At 40.4% G+C, this 17,643-nt stretch overlaps 1 protein-coding gene across 1 annotated transcript in view; it reads left to right on the plus strand.

Moving 5' to 3' along the window:
- Positions 1-12,301: 12,301 nt before the first annotated feature.
- Positions 12,302-17,643, plus strand: part of RGS6 (regulator of G protein signaling 6) — a 570,894-nt gene continuing 565,552 nt past the window's right edge. The window contains exons 1-4 of the mRNA XM_072839235.1: positions 12,302-12,368; positions 12,836-12,985; positions 14,235-14,493; positions 16,056-16,214. The gene's annotated coding sequence lies outside the window, so the exon portion shown is untranslated. The remainder of the gene's footprint in view (positions 12,369-12,835; positions 12,986-14,234; positions 14,494-16,055; positions 16,215-17,643) is intronic.

Genomic DNA, 17,643 nt, shown 5'->3' on the forward strand with positions numbered 1-17,643 from the left:
CTGCCTTCCTGTTAGGCCAATTGTCAGGTGTTTTTTGGTGAGCATACAACCTTTGCTCGAACCCACCCTATAAAAGGTTATTTTCCAGTTTATTCCTTTTCTAATCATGTACCTGCTGCTAACCTTTAGTGCAGTTAATTCTAGGGCTTCCTGAAGATTGTGGCATGGATGTTTTATAACTGTTACAACTTACTTTTCAAAAGCATTTGGGATGTTTTCCCTGTAGTAACTTACCCTTCTAGAAAGTCTTTAGTTGCTGCCCACACACCACATGAGTCACAATAGACCTTGATTCACAGCTAGTGAAACCTTTAAGAATAAAACTGTTATTAGTTCAGTTCAGGAGCAAGCAAGGAGGATTTGATTCAGTTTGGGCTTAAAAACAGTAAATTCTTTTCAAATAAAAATTTTCTTTCCATCTCAAATCTATGTGTTTTGAGAAAATGTTAGTATTCAGAGGGAGTTCTGATAAAATGTGACAAAACTGATTCAAAAAAAGAAAGAAAGAAAGAAAGAAAGAAAGAAAGAAAGAAAGAAAGAAAGAAAGAAAGAAAAACTGATTCCAGAATTAAGAGGTGATTTACTTCAGTTTTATTTGATGTCTGGAGGACAGGAGGACTTCTCTGGGTCTGGAACAAAAAGAAGGCTCCACAGTTGTTAGGACAGTCTGCCAGTACCAGACAAGTCCACTTTTTTTTTTTTTTTTTAATTTGCCTACTGCAGTTCACAGAATATGGTAGTTTGTAACATTTGTTCCCAGATTTTCTTTAGGTCATTGAATCAGTCCTGGTTCTGGTTACCATTGTTGTAAGACAAATTATTCCAGGGACAGAAATTCCAAAGGGCTTGGCTGGGTAGTTCTCACTTGGTGTCTCTCATGTAATTGGTCAGATGTCTACTGGGGTCACAATCATTCGAAAGTTCAACTGGACTAGATGTCCAAGATGGCTTGTCACATGGCTGGCCACTGATATTCCCTGTTGGATGTAGGAATATCTACACATAGCCTCTCCAGTGTGGCGGTCCTAGGGTAGTCGGACTTCTTTCATGGAAGCTGGTTTCCCTCAGAGCAAACATCCCAACAAACCCAGGTGGAAGCCATATGGCTGTTTCAGGTCCAGCCTTAGAAGTCATATGGTGCCAGTATCGGTTGAAGCAGTTAAGCCCACCCACACCCAAGGGGAGAAGGCAGAGACCTACTCTTGATGAGAAGGTATCAGATAATTTGCAACCCTTAGGATAAAAAGAAATGTCAGCAAACTGCTATCCTCATATACAGACAGCTTTAGGTCTCTCTGAGCACCTTTCTAGGGATTCCTATCAAGTTCACATCTAACCTGGTTAGTATCCTGATATCCATTTAGGTTATCTTCTCCACCTTCTTCCCAGAACCTCCTTGTCACATTTTTTTTTTCCCATTTCTTTCTATCTACTTAGATAAATCACCTGAAGGGGATATCTCATCCTTTTTTTTAAAGCACTTTCTACCTGATTTGGTTTTAATCAGTTAATGGATTCCTAACGTGTATAACATGTCAGTCATAAAATTTTATTTCTGTATTTATTACAAAGCAGATATTTTAATTTAATAGCTTAGTTTTTGAATGATCTTTCAAATGATTGCATTACACATGAATCTTCTTATAATACACTGAAATAATCATTTTGGTGAAGAGTCAGTGTTTTTCATCTTTTTTTAAATAAATTTATTTTTTATTGGTGTTCAGTTTACCAACATACAGAATAACACCCAGTGCTCATCCTGTCAAGTGCTCCCCCCCCCAGTGCCCATCACCCATTCACCCCCACCCCCCACCCTCCTCCCCTTCCACCACCCCTAGTTCGTTTCCCAGAGTTAGGAGTCTTTATGTTCTGTCTCCCTTTCTGATATTTCCCACACATTTCTTCTCCCTTCCCTTCTATTCCCTTTCACTATTATTTATATTCCCCAAATGAATGAGAACATATAATGTTTGTCCTTCTCTGATTGACTTACTTTACTCAGCATAATACCCTCCAGTTCCATCCACGTTGAAGCAAATGGTGGGTATTTGTCGTTTCTAATGGCTGAGTAATATTCCATTGTATACATAAACCACATCTTCTTTATCCATTCATCTTTCGATGGACACGGAGGCTCCTTCCACAGTTTGGCTATTGTGGCCATTGCTGCTATAAACATCGGGGTGCAGGTGTCCCGGCGTTTCATTGCATCTGTATCTTTGGGGTAAATCCCCAACGGTGCAATTGCTGGGTCATAGGGAGTGTTTTTCATCTTAACAGCATCTAATTGCCCTTCTATTTCAAACAATACGATGAAATTCCTTCCTGATAAAATATTATGGACAGTCCTTTGGAAACAGTTGTAATGAGTTGGGTCCATATTAGAAAAGGAAAGATACTGAGAGCTGGTTGATTGCCTGAGAAATTGTGTTCTGTCAAATATTTCAAGCAATTAGTCACCAATAATCCTCATAAAAATAGATTCTTCCCTGCTTTAAAAACTGGATAATTGCCAATAATCTTCAGCCAAATGGGTACAGCCTTCCTACAATCACCCTAGAATTTCCTTCTCAGTCTTCCTAGGGCAGTTTGAAAGTTATACTCCCATTACTTGCTTCATAATGAATGGGCTGAGATTAACAGACTGGGACCCTACTTGAGTAAGGATACAAGAGTGGTCTCTCTTTTTGTAGGAAGAGGTTCCGAGGATGGATGGTGTCAGGGAAGAGCAAATGTCACAGTATAATCTGAGCACTTCACACTGAGGGCTTCCAAGGGTGTGGACTTTGATTTGCAAACTGTTTAAACTGCTCTCTGAAGCAAAAGGAAATGGTAAATTTAGAGAGAATAGCATGAAATGCCAATAGGGTTACTCAATAAACTATGCTTTCTTAGAAATTAAATGTAGGTTTTATCAGACAATGGGTTATTAGGGATCTACAAATATAATATGGTTTCTATAATACAATGGCATTTTATGGCTTTTCATGATGATTTTGTATTAATGTTTTGTTTTGTATGCAGTTTGGTCTTACAGAAGTAGTGTAACAGGACAATATAATGTGCTCTACATATAGATCAATAAGTGACCTGAACCAGTATCATAGAGGCAGTGTTCTGCCCAAGGGTATTTATTTGCTATGTTGTTTGTAATTTCCTTTAAAATATTTCTGCGTAGATACTGTAAAATCTGTATTAGTTGGTTTTTATCTACACTTCAGAAGCAGTTAGTTAATATTTGAAGTACTCTAATCGGAAATTATACACCAAAGGGATGGTTAATTAGCATTTGAAAGTTCTAAATAAAGTCTATACTCTAGAGACAGCTGGTAGGAGAGGGACTTAAACATTCCTTATCTCTGATCTGCACTAAAGGCTTTGATGAATAGAGTGGATGTTATAATTTTGTCATCGGTGAAATGAGTGCTCTTTAAATATGTGGACTTGCTAGAAGTATCGTGTGGGCAGTTCCACCTTTAAATAGATAGAGTATAAGGATCAAGCAGGGCCAATACCTCTCTCTAGGATTCTTTTTTTTTTTTTTTTTTCTCTCTCTCTAGGATTCTGATTCCACACTCATCTTGTGCTCAGATACTGACTGGAGAATTTTCATGACGCTGCTTTGGGTTGGCAGCTGAGTCTGCTGCTAAGACTATTCACATTTACTTTGAGTAAACTTTACCTGAAAGATGCTCAGTACCCACAAGGGCAGAAATCTGGAACTTTATTGAGTGTACAGAATAGGATGCATGATTCATTTTGTGCTTATATTATGAAAGTAATGTCTCAGGCAAATTAATGACAAGCATGTATCAAAGGTATTTTTCAAACTTGCTGCCAGGGAAGAGTCTTATGAGCGCACACTAACTTAAGTATTTCCTACTTGATACAGATTTTGTAGGAAAAAAAAAGTTGTTTAGATAGTCACTATTTGTATTATTTTTTAAAAAAGAATGTTTAAATAAAGGTTGTTAGACACTTGGGAGACTGGTCACAGGTTGCTAAACAATTCCTGAGGCTGACAGTAGATGTGTTAGTCGAAGTCTTAGTAGAAAGCAATGGCTCACTCAAAATGGGTTATGTAAAGACGCTGGAAGAGAGACTGTTACGGTACATACAGGGTTTGTGGATACCAACAAGGGATGGTGTGGTCCTCAGGGCTAGCGACAGTGAGAGCCATTTCTACTTCTGGGTCTAAAGGGGCAAGGGAAGGGTAGACCCGAAGATGGGAGCTATATAGAAGGTGCCATCTGCCAGGAGCAGAGGCCTTCAATAGAGAGGTAGAGCCCACCCCTCACATCTCTGCAGGGACAGAACCAGGCTGTGTATATCACCTCCATTCTGCTGCCCTTTGCCTTCCAGTCTCCTGCTGGTGCTTCTCACTGGGCCAGGCTTAACTCAAACTGCAAGGCCACGAAGCCCAGGAATGCAGTCCATGCAGGCTAGCTTCCAGGGCCCAGGAGGGTGGGGAAAGGTGTGGAGTAGAGATGGGGGGCAAACAGAAGATCTAGCACAATAAATATTCTAGAAAGGGCTCTTGAGCTCATTGAAGTCTATCAGGAAATAGCTTCTGTGATTTATCAGGAACAGTAATTACTTCTCCAAAGGAGCAGCTAATCACTTCAGACCACAAAGTTCTGCTTCAGTTCAGGGACAATTTTCTTTCTCAGTGTGTGTAGCAGAAATTGGTCTGACCTGGCTTTTATTATAAATCACCACCTGGTAGGAGGCCTACTGCTTCATCTACCTATAAGTAGTGGTAGCTATGAGGAAGGGATTTTCTTCTTGATACCTCATATTTGTGAAGTGTTAGATTGGATTAGGCAAACTTTCTACATCTTTATACAGAAAGCATTTTGTTTTTTTTTTTCCTCATCATACATGTTGCCATTCATAATTATATATTTCTTAACTTCTTGATTTGTTTGCCTATTATTCCATTCAGTGACTATAATCCATGAACACCAAGCGATAGGTCTCTCTACACTGCCTAACATGGTGCTGGGCACATAGTAGGTGCGAAATAATTATTATTTACTGAATGAAGGAATAAATGAGTACTCTGGTTATCTGTCAGCAAGGCAGCTCAGTGAAGTGGAGAGAGTGTGAGCTCTGGAATAAGGAAGAATCAGGTTTTGAATCTTGGCTGTACTTAGGAGTTGAGAAGCCTTAGCAAATTGCTTAATCTCTTAAAGTTGCAATTTCCTCCTCTGTAATATGATGATTATAGAATTTACTCACCTAAATTAACTCACTTAAGTTTGAATCAGACACACTGTTAAGTGCCTAGTAGGGCTTGGAACATGGAAGAAGGCAGTTGGGAATTAGAGGGACACCTGCTGCTGTCCTCATCCACCATTGTTGTTTTTGTAAAATAATATTTACAATAAGGGAAGACTCTTTTTAAAAGAGTAATGATCATTAAAAAAAGTAATTTTCTCAAAGGAACAATGAGGGGCTTGACATATAAAGTCTTCGTCCTTTTTGAAGGTTATTGGTATTTCTCTTTTAAATGATCATTGGTCACTAGTGTTTAGTAGAATATATATGCAGCTGAGTCTGAAGCATCTGTGAAATAGGGTATTCTATGAAGTTGGCATGGTATATGCAATAGAAATGTTCTTAAAATATGTAGGAACACTTTTATTGATTATAACACATTTTAAATGCATTAGGAGCATTCATCCTGTGAGTTTTCCTCTAAAGCTAAGAATGACCTCACTATCAGTTATTTTAAATCCAATTTCCTTTAAGTGATGTTGATGTGGGGAGAACCCATACACTGATGATGTCCTCTGGGCTGGCTTTCCAAGTACTTGTCAGTAAAGCACTCTCCCCCCCCCCCCCTTTTGTTTTGGAGTGGCCTTTAAATTCTTTTTAACCATACAAGTAGACTATAGAAAGAAATACAGTTGAACAAAAATAATTAAAAAAAATAATTAAAATTAAAACCCACCCAGAATCAAACTTTTCAAGTGTGAATTTGTATTTACCCCTTTTTTTCCTTTTTTAAAGATTTTATTTATGTATTCATGAGAGACACAGAAAGAGAAGCAGATACATAGGCAAAAGGAAGAAGCAGGATACCCTGATGTAGGACTTGATTCCAGGACCTAAGGCAGACACTTAACCACTGAGCCACCCAGGTGCCCCTGTACTTACCTCTTTATGGGCTTTACTAAGAAAATTCTTCATCAGAGGTACTTTTTCCTCCCTGGAGTATCAGTAGGGTTTCAGGAGTTTGAGTATTTTTGTAAACTGGATCCCTTTTGCAAATTTCCTCCACTTTCCCACGGCAAGAAAATGCGATTAAGAACCTGTGATTGCCTCTCCAACATTGACTTGAACGCCTCCACAGTAACAACTATGTTGTTTAGGTGGAAATGGCTCAACCCCTCAGTTTTAGGGATGGGCACTATGGGGTTTGAGCCAGTCCAGGTAATCTTATTTTCCTTTGCTGATGTGATTGGTTCAAGCAACCTAGATCCTGCAGCCCAAACATTTCTAAATTCCTGGCTTCCCCCAGCGAATTCAAGGATTAACTACCTATATCAAGAGTATGGACTTTAGAGTCAGATTGCTTTGATTTCAAGTCCTGACTGCTCCAAACCATTTGTGTGAATTTTGGCAGTTGCTTCACTTCTCTTGGCTCAGGTTTTCATCTGTAGAATGTATAAACCATGTAAAGTATTTCATACATTGCAAGCACATGGTGAGCATGTGATAATGTCTCACCCAATTATTAATGCTGTTTCCAATCTGACTCAGAGTTACCTTGATTGGTAAATTCTTGTCTACATGCCAGCAGACATGGGTTACCTATTGGTCTTTCTTTTTGCCAATCAGTATATATACATTTTAACAAAGACATCCTAGAGACAATATACTTAGTTCAGATGCTAGTGGAACGGCTCCAGTCGTTGAAGGCTCAGGCCAACCATAAGGTGAGAATTGTATGACTGCCTCAAAGTTGCTTGGATCCTCATCCCATCCCCATCTCCTTGTTTTTCAGTTGGTCTTGTGCACAGAAGCTGTTGATTGCCCTCATAATATCTATTTCTCCTTGCTAATAGAAACCTAATTTTTATGTTTATTGGTCATATGGCTACTTTAGGGGATTGAATCTTGATGATACCAATTTCTAGGCCAGTGATTGGTTTAGAAATGAATGTGTAAAAAAAAAAAAAAAAGAAATGAATGTGTAATACAATTTTCGTCAAGGAAATGTGAGGAAAGCCTTTTCACAGGCTTCTGGAAAAGAAAACTTTCTCTTAAAAGGCAAATAGAGATGGAACATTCTGTCTTTGGATATTGATATGCGAGGAGGTGATGCTTGAGGTCACTGTAGCCATTTTTCGATTATAATGGGTCAAACTTAAGACCAGAGTCTACATTCTGAGGAGAAAAGACTCTGGTTCTTGAAGACACTGTTGAACAACGGAAAACCAAAGTGCTTCAGGACTTCTTGTGGCGTGGTAGATTAAAGCCTTTTATTGTTCAAGCCACTGAGAGCTGAGTTTTCTGTTACTTGCATAAAAAACAAAACAAAACAAAACAAACTTCTAAATGGCTCAACTACGGGACGTGAAAAACCTATTTTCTCCTCTTAGATATTGTTCTTTCTATTCAGAGAGAAGCAGGCTGTGGAAAAACATGAATTGCTCCATTCATTTTGTAGACAAAAAAATTACTAACGGTTCTTTTGGCAACTCGCTCTTTTCATAGCCACTTCAGTGACATCACATCTTATTGGCTTAAAGAAAAAGCAAAACCTTTTGTTTCTGTTAGATGTGGAGACTTGGGTACTTCCAAGAGAAATTTGGGTATCTTTGGCACATTTTACTTAGTACAGTTTTTAAAAATCTGTATGCTCACAGAGGTATGGAACTGTTGGAGAAATAGAAGATTCAGACAGAGAAAAATTCTCTCCTTAAGGACAGAGAGGAAAACTCTTGGAACTGCAACTTCTGGCAAAGTCGATATAGTTTAGAATAGATGCTGTTTCTGGACATGACAAAGGACATAAATCAAATATATAAGCTTATTTGCCTTTGGAAAGTAAAAGATTGTGTGATATTTATTTAAAGGCAGATCAATTCCTCTCTCCGGCTAAATTAGGAAGAGATTAAGTGAAATCTTAATGAAGCATAAAATTGGGCATTGGCGATATTGCCTGCAACCATTGTAGATCGAGAGATAATGCGGCCAGTCTGTTTACCTTATTGGAATGAGCCCTGGGACGTGATGCGCCTGATTCCTAATCTGGGAGTCTAATCTTTACTCCTTAGATTTTGTTGACAGGCTGATTTCCTGACTCACTGGATCACCCAGGTATAGATCCAGTCTCCTTTGTTTCTACCTACAAAAGATATACTGACATTTGTCTAGGCATGGCAGGGTTCCAGCACTCTATATGGAAAAGAACTCCAGAAATCTGGGCTGCAGGAAGACCTGGTCGTGTTAAAAGCAGTGCTCCCTTTAAAACTGCATTAGAGAAATGATACCTTTTGAAGAAAGCACATGTGGTAGCCATCCTCCCCTCTCTATATGTCAGCCACCTTTATAATTACATGACTTCTTTTCCTAACTAGTTGAGTTCCTTGGAAGAAAGGCCTTTCCCTTATGAATCTCTTTATCTACCTCTTCCTGGCATAGTAGGTGTTTGATAAATCCTACTTGGCTGACTGTTGAGGTCAGCCTGTTTTCCAACCTACATTTTGAAAGGTTGGGTTCATTAACAGTGAGGCTCTAGATAAAGATCACCAGGAATTAATAGATTGTACTACTTGTGTTCCACATTGAGTGTGCTGGGTCAGAAAGAAGGTGGGTGTCCCACTTCAATGAGGTCAGCTTCTGAGAGAGAGGTCCTGGGGTTACTCAGACAAATCAAAGCATCAGGCAGTGAGTCTGAATGATGCTGGGTGGGAAGAAGAGAGACTGGAGGGTGGGAGGCCAGGAACTGGAGGAACAAATTAACAAGTGGAGTTCACATTCTTCTCTTTGGGCCCTTTCTTACCATTACCACTTCTGAACATAATGAGTAAGTCATTGCCAATCCATATATCTGTATACTAAATGTTAATAAAGCTTCCTTTTATCCCCCTCCAAAGTTAGGTAAGAAAAAAATAGAAATTCTACTACTGTTGTAATTCATCACTTTTTTGCGCATCCCACTATAAAGACTGCTTGTCGGGATCCCTGGGTGGCGCAGCAGTTTGGCGCCTGCCTTTGGCCCAGGGCGCGATCCTGGAGACCTGGAATCGAGTCCCGCATGGGGCTCCTGGTGCATGGAGCCTGCTTCTCCCTTTGCCTGTGTCTCTCTCTGTGTGTGTGTGACTATCATTAAAAAAAAAAAAAAAAAAAAAAAAAAGACTGCTTATCTGCACATGGATAAATAAGATAAATACAGTTTCTGTCCTCATGGGGTTATTATTCACTGGGGAAGATTAGTGACAAACAGGCCATTGCAATAATATAATATCTATATTCAGATATAGGTCTCTATAGTTAATATTAAAAGAATATTAAAATAAGTAAATATTAACTGATATTATGGAAATTAATACAAGAAAACTCCTTTAGAATGGAGTTGGGGGCCGGCAGGGGGAGCTCTTACCACCCTAGCAATCCTGGTCAATCCTAGACCCAACAGAAATAGAAGGATGGCACATGTGGATACTACTTTACTGTCCCAGCAGGAAGAAGACTTACCTCCTTCCCTGGTAATAGCCCAACCAATGAAAGAAGCCACTACACTTCCAGCTTCCTAGTTTACTCCAATGGACCTTTTGTTTATGACAGCCATCCCAACTTCCCTGTTTGTTTGTTAGTTTGTTTTTTTCTATAAAAGAGCATTCTTCTCCTTTGCTCAGTGGGACTTGTCAATGGTTTTGCAGTAGTTTACTTGTCTTGGATTACAATTCTCCACTACTCTCCAAATAACTCCCTTTTTTTTCTACTGGTAAAATAACTGGCAGAATTATTTTTCAAGTCAACACAGCATTTTTTTATGTAATTAAACAGACAAAGATATTTTTCAGCCATTGTAGCAGACCATCAGAGCTTCTACTACCCAGAATCTATTTCTTGTTTTTTGGGGAAGGAGATCTGGAGTGTTTTTGTAGGAAACTATCTCTCTTTTCCCCTGTACTTTTAATGCATGGGGTTTGGTCATCCCTCCATCACCCCTCCCCCCAGATCTGTAGGTAGGAAAATGATCCAGATCTCAGTGATATTGTATTTTAATCCCAGGCTAGAGAAACTGTTTTGGAAGTAGTCATGTGACCCATGCTAGTCCAATCAGAGGTAATCCTGGGATTTTTTTTTTTAATGGAGTAACATAGAAAAGGCGTTTTCTTTTCTATAGACTTGTAATCAAATATGAATGATCAGAACTTCAGGCAGATATCTCCTCCATAGGAGGAGAAAAGAGAAACCAAGATAGAGGTAATATTCAAGAGCCAAAGGCAGAGCAATTGAGTTTTAATGTTGTTGAGCTCCTGAATCCCCTGGAGACCCCTTCTACTACTTCCATTTACATGAACCAATAGATTCTTGATTTTTTTTTTTGGCTTAAGCCAGTTTGAATTGGGTTTTCTCTCACTTAACAACTGAAAGGAAACTTGGTACCTGATTTACGAATTTGGAGCTGCTTTCACTCAGTGGTAAGCTAACCTTGGTCTTGTCTCATGTCTGAATGGAAATCACCTTTCCAAGATCCTGAATTTTTCTTGGATTTATACTTAATATTTGTCTTTCATTCCTTGGCTTTTAACAATGACAAGGAATTCTAGATACCATTGTCCTCCCCCTGCCCCCAATTGTGATTTTAGCTATTCTAGCATGGCTTTTCCCCAGGTTGTTTTGGAATCTCATGTGATGCCCATTGAAAGTGCAGATGTTGAGCCATATGCCATGAAGATCTGAAAATCTGCACTTTTTGAAAAAGATTTTATTTATTTATTTATTTATTTATTTATTTATTTATTTATTTATGAGTGTTAGAGAGAGAGAGAGAGAAGGAGGGACTGTGTGTGTGAGTAGGGGAGGGGCAAAGGGAGAGGGAGAAACAGACTCTCCTGCTGAGTGGGGAGCCCTATATGGGGCTCCATCCTGGATCCTGGGAACATGACCTAAGCTGAAGGTAGATGCTTAACTGACTAAGTCACCCAGGTGCCCTTCAAAATCTGCACTTTAAAAATGCTCCCAGATGATTCTGTTGTAAAGTTTGAAAAACAGAGTCCTAACACCAGGCCCTCATCTATGATTGCTTTCTGCTCTTACCCCTAAGCCCATAGGTGACTCTCTATCCCTGATCAGTTTCTCTTCCCATCCATGGGTAGATCATAAATAAGAAATAGTAGAGCTACATGGACTTCCCATTGGTTACTGTGACTCTGAGCTTTCCCTGTCATTCACTTAGCTAGTAAAATTTTCCTGGATGAACTATCTCAAAACTCAGTTCTTTGCCCTTTGGAAATCTGAACTTATGCCTTCTAATAAGATATATTGGTGTAGTCTTCTGTATTCTTTGGAGCTGTAGTTTTTTTTTAAAATAATTTATTTATTTATTTTAGAGAGAAAGAATAGGGGAAGGGGCAGAGGGAGAGGGAGAATCTCAAGCAGACTCCATGCTAAGCATGGAGCCGAATGGAGGGCTTGATCTCATGACTCCAGCACAACCTGAGCTGAAACCAAGAGTCGGATACTTAACCAACTGAGCCACACAGGTACCCCCACAGCTGTAGTTTTTGAAAGGAGCACAGAATTCCTAAAACTCAGCTCAAATCAGAGATTGAAAAATATACACTTAGAATTTAACACCATATTTAAATATTTTCCTTTTTCTTCCACTTGTATGAGAGATAGGAGAGGTCTGAGGCTGCTTTCCCTCTCTTCTGTAAGGTGAGTCCATTTATCCTCTGGGCTTTTAAAGCAGCACAATATCAGGCTCTTTAAGCAAAATATCCAAAGATTTTCTCAAATTTGATGGATTGTTGATGATTGTGATACACAAGGCTAAAGGAAAAGTCATGGGACAGACATAGAAGCCAACTTTGAACTGTAAGGCTTTCCCAGGACCTGTGCCCCCAAAATAGTAGTTCTCTGCCAGTGACCATCTGCAGCCTTGATCTGACCCTGCCCCAAACATTTGGCATGTGGAAGCTGGCCCAGTTGTCACAGAGCAAGAAGATTAATTTTCCAGTGCTTACAGCCTTCTCTTGGGCTTCTGCATGTCCTCACAGTAATCACTGTTTAAAAACACTGATAAAATTCAAGAATGTGCCAATAATAGCTCCCTCATCACAGGCTGGGGTGGATTTCCAAAGCACCAGAAGCTGAATGCTGATCCTCCCGGGAAGGCGGTGAGTAGGGTGCTAGCGGGGGCCCTACTGGGGGCACTGTTTTCATATTGGCTCCCAGACCCACCTTATGCCAAAGCACAGGACAGGTCTACTGCAGGACAGGGAGATATGGGTGGGGCAAAGTGGACAATAAAGGAAATCTCACTTTTTACATTAGCCTTTCTTAACTTTCCTCTGCCTTGAGGATCCTGCTGCTTGTCTTGCTGTCTCTGTCTCTCCTTATTCCCCATGGAAACAGATTCCTTAAAGCTTCATATAGAAAGCTTTGGGTCACCTCCCTTGACACACCATTCATTTTTCCTCTTTGCCCTCCTACCTAAAACCTCCTTCACTATTCAAGTGAGTACCTAAGACTTCATCTGCATTGAGATGTTAGAAAATATGTATTTTTAACTCACTGGGGAAGACGATATATGAGATCTTCCATTTGAATCAAGAAATTGAAAGAGGCACTCTGGTTTATTTAGGGACAATTCCTTCAGAAGATCCAGGTTGAAGTCAGACAAGTTAATGGTGAACAGCATAATACTAATGCATTCCTAGCACTTCAGGGAAATTCAAGGACACCCACCCCTCAACCTATTGTCTACAGAACATATCCCATCAGGAGGACTAAGGTAAGGGTGAGAAATAAGAGGGTTTATGGGTTTATGGATCGAGGTAGAGGAAGTACTATAGTTGAATGCGGTAATTCTTTCCTTTCTCTTGGGAAGGATCTCTGCAAGAAAGAGAGGCATGGGTCCTCCAGAGGATCGATGTTTATATCCTTCAAGAAACATTGAATGTCTGTTGTGTGGTAGGCACAGTATTAGATATGGAGGATACAAGGATGAGCAAACAAAATTGGTCCCTGCCTTCATGGAGCCACCATCAGGAGGGATAACATTAGTAATCAATTAATCATTAAATAAATGTGCAAATGAAGCAGTGATGACCGCTGTGAAGAAGAGGTCTCTTTTGGGCTAGGACAGGCAATATGGGAAAGGATTTGACCCTTGTCTAAAGGGTCAGCAAAAGCTTTTCTAAAAGAAGTGATGACTAGGTTGAGGTCAGAATGATGAATAAGAATTAGGCAGATAAAGAAGGAAGGACGGGGCATGAGCTAGGGCCCTGTGGGGACCTGGTGGGCAGAAGGCACTGGAGTAAGGACTGTGCATTGGAGCAATGAGAGCAAAGGGGTGAGGGGGTGAGGCTGGAGAGGTTCTAGGACACAGATCAGGGAAGACCTTGCTTGTAGACCTTGTCAAGGATTCCAGTCTTTATCATACAAGCAACTAGAAGCCATGGAATGGTTTTAATTGGTGGTGGTGGTGGTCATGGTAGCGGTGGGGGATATGTCCAGCTTTGTGTTGGAAAAGATTGGTTACAGTGTGACTGGGAGTGGAGGGGGTAGATTCAAGGAAGAAAGAACAGGAAGGAGGGTCTTGTAGCAGCCCAAGCAAAGAATGGTGGTAGTATGGACTACATTGGTGGCAGTGATGGAAAGAGACATTCAAGAGGTAAAATCAACAGGGTGTGGTATGTATGCTCCCCTTATCACCTTCAAGCTTCCTCAAGTGTAAATCTGACAGGAGCCCGAAGGTAGCATGCCCACTGGTGCGTGAGAGAGCAGGTCGAAGCTAAATTATGTGTATCTGAACAAACAGCACTGGTGCAAGATCCCAAGGAGCATTTTCCAGCCCTCCTGCATCTTCAGCATGAGCAGGCACTGAAAATGAAGTGTGAGGGAAGGAAGCAGGCCCCAGGTTATTTTTAGCAAGCTATAGGAAATAGCCAACATTCTAATTTGAATTCATCTCATTAAAACCCAGAGCCTAACCCCACACAGTTCTTGTTTCTAATGTCTGCAAACTTCTCTTTCTCCAGATAATTGACAATAGACCCCCGTAGAAGTCTTCTCAGCATTTCTGCAAAAATTTAGCAAACATTAGGTTTGACACCATCATCATGTTTGCCAAGACAGCAAAAATCCCAGCCGGCGAAACTTCAAGTGTGATGAAATGGAACAGAGAGGACAGCATGGAGTGACTGATCATTTCAGGATATCTTCTAGCCGGTTTCCAATGTTGGAGTTTTCCATGGTCTTTGCAGTAGGAGCAGTAGGGAACATGTCATGGTGATGTAGGTAGGGTTTACTCCTCTTTCTTTCCTACTTTTCCTCCTTGCCCTCAAGTGGTTCCCAGAGTTAATTTTTTAAAAAATATTTTCATTTAATAACAAAAAACACTTTTTTATTCAGTAAGTTCAAATTGTATAGTCAGTGTTTGGATTCTGGCCGAACTGATCTTTATGTTAGCATTTTAGGCCTTCCCCCAGCTTGACCCAGGACATGTTATTTAGCTTCTTTGGGTCTAGATTTCTCCACCTGAGCTATGAAGAGGTGTTAGACTAGCTCAGCATTTCTCCAGCTTCAGTTATTTGGCTATCACCTTTGTAATACTCACCATATTGACTTTTCACTTATTTTTAAACATTTTTTAAAAGATTTTATTGATTTATTCATGATAGACACAGAAAGAGAGAGGCAGAGACACAGGTAGAGAGAGAAGCAGGCTCCATGCAGGGAGCATGATATGGGACTCGATCCCAGGACTCCAGGATCACGCCCTGGGCCAAAGCAGGTGCTCAACCACTGAGCTGCCCAGGCATCCCTAGTTCTTAACATTTTCTTCTCTAAATCGATTCATTTGTTTATTTAAGTCCTTTAAAAAAAAAAAAGGCTTGGCAATAATATATGTGAAATTGTGGGACTAAAGTGATAGTGACCTTTTTTTCTAATACACAAAAGTAAGCACATAATGAAAATAAAAATGTAGGGATCCCTGGGTGGCGCAGTGGTTTAGCGCCTGCCTTTGGCCCAGGGCGCGATCCTGGAGACCCGGGATCGAGTCCCACGTCGGGCTCCTGGTGCATGGAGCCTGCTTCTCCCTCTGCCTGTGTCTCTGCCTCTCTCTCTCTCTCTCTGTGTAACTATCATAAATAAATAAAAATAAAAAATAAATAAAATAAAAATGTATATATATGTACATATATCTATATAAAATCAAACTACACTCTACCTTGATGATCTGTAGACCCCACTGTAGGAAATTCTGGACAAGCCAACCTCTAGCTCTCTTGCAGTACTAGTGTATTATCATTCATATCTGGCTTACCTACCTAGACTGATTTCCCATAGCTTCCTAAAATAAAACCTCAGGTTTGGCCAAATCAATGTCCCTGTTACTCCTTATGGACAGGATGTGCAAGCTATTCCCTTCATCTAGAATCAATATTTTACTAAGGAAAGAGAAACCAGACCTAAGTAAGAATTAACGAATTGGGAAATTTTATGATTGGGTCAACAAGTTACCCTTGATCAACAGGCCAAGAAAATCCTTAGGGTTGGCAGTTGCTGGGGGAAGGTCAAGTGTAAAGAGTTGAGGGATTGGTCATTTATGGGCTGTTTCTTTTCCTTGAAAAAGAGGGTTATCCATTCATAGGACAAATTTGCTGGGCAAAGTTTTGAGTATCCTCTGGAAGTCTTCAACCTTATCTAACAGAGAAAAGATCTAACTTGAACACCTGCTGAGTAATCATTATTTGATATAGAAATTTATTAATTCATTTATTTATAATGTATGATGTTTTTTCCATGCTAGAGACTGGACACACAAAGATCATTAAAGATATTTTTCTACCCTCTAGGAGCTCAAGTTTGGCAGGAGACAGAGAGAAAATAGATGAGCATGATAAGGCATCGTAGACCCCCAAAGTATGTCCAGGGTACAATGTGGCACAGGATGGATAGTGTCAGTTCTATTGGATCAAGTATAACTCCCTAGGGGATGTAACTTGATATATAAGGTAGGTCTTAACTCATAAGGCAGTGCTGGTTAGGTGCATGGGGGCAGTGTAGGATGGAATGCCCTCCCAGGGACAATAATTAGTTATAATATTTTCTGGCATATTCAGAAAACTGAATGCAATTTAGTAGGGGTAGAACATACAGTTGCCTCTCTGTGTGTAAGAGAGAGAGAAATAGAAATAGAAAGACAGACAGGAAGAACTCTAGAGGTCAGACTTCTTAATTCAAGAAGGAACTGTTAAAGACTTTTAAGCAAGTGGGAGATATGTCCAGAGCTGCATACTGAGAGTTCACTCAAGCAGCTGGGTGGGGGATGATTGGGTAGGGAAGAGTTCCCAAACCATAGGCAGAAACCCACCGAAAAACACTATTCCAATGGTCCAGGAGAGAGATGATGAAGCAGCGGTGGGAAAAGAGAGAGGACAGCTCTGAGGGATAGTATGAAGGAAGTGCTGATGAAACTGGGAGGTGTCTAAGCAGATGTCAAGGCTGCCAGCTTGGCGATTGGGTAGCGGTGCCCTTCTCAAAGTTGGAACCCAGCAGGAAAGGTGCAACCTGGGGAAACATGAATTCCTTTGGAACTGTATCCCCTGGGCCCTGCATGGCAAAGTGACAGGGCATGGGGGCAACAACACCCGAGTTCTTTAACTAGCTCTGTCGCTATGACCTTGTTTGACTTCGCATCATTTCTGAGCTGTCTCTTTGTCCCTAAGATGTATTGCCTGCTCTGGTTTCATTTGAAGTCTCGGGGAAAAGAAATATGGGCAAGTACTTTGTAAATGTCTTCACAAATGTAAATATTTATGTCTTCAGGGAAGTGCAAGGTGTAAAAAGCAGAGTCATCACACATTTAGCTTGTAAATCAGCAGAGTATGTGGCTCCTGTGCACCATGGCAGAGCGTGCAGCAGACATTTCTTTGCAGGATTGCCAATATCACCGCTTGTCCTTTGGCCAAGATGGCTTCATTTCTATGAGACAAAAGGTATTCCTTTGTTCTGCCACACACCAATGCACCAGACATTACATCTCCGTTTTCTTCTAAATCTTATAAAATCATTTTTCCATTCCCACTTGCTAGGGTGGGCAAAACAACCACCTTTGGATCACATAAAAATCTTGTTTTTCACTGGTGAAATGAGTGAGGTTTAAGAAATGTAGGTAGACTAGAACTACTACACAGTGTTGGTTTGCAGCCCTCTCAGGAGCTTTCCTTGTATAATCTAAAACTGGCCTCTGCCCTCAGAAGGCAGGGAGAGATGGAAGAAAGAGGTGGCCCACTCCAGGTTGGTAGATTGCAATTTTAATAATAGCAAAGGGAGCTTACATATGAGGCTTGTCTTGAGCAGCAGTAAGATGAATGGATCCCTGTCCCTGCCCACCAAATGTTAAATGTTATAAAGAGGCCTTCACTGGGTTCAGGCACATAA

This window comes from Canis lupus, chromosome 9 (genome assembly GCF_048164855.1).
Source record: "Canis lupus baileyi chromosome 9, mCanLup2.hap1, whole genome shotgun sequence".
NCBI classification, from domain to species: Eukaryota; Metazoa; Chordata; class Mammalia; order Carnivora; family Canidae; genus Canis; species Canis lupus.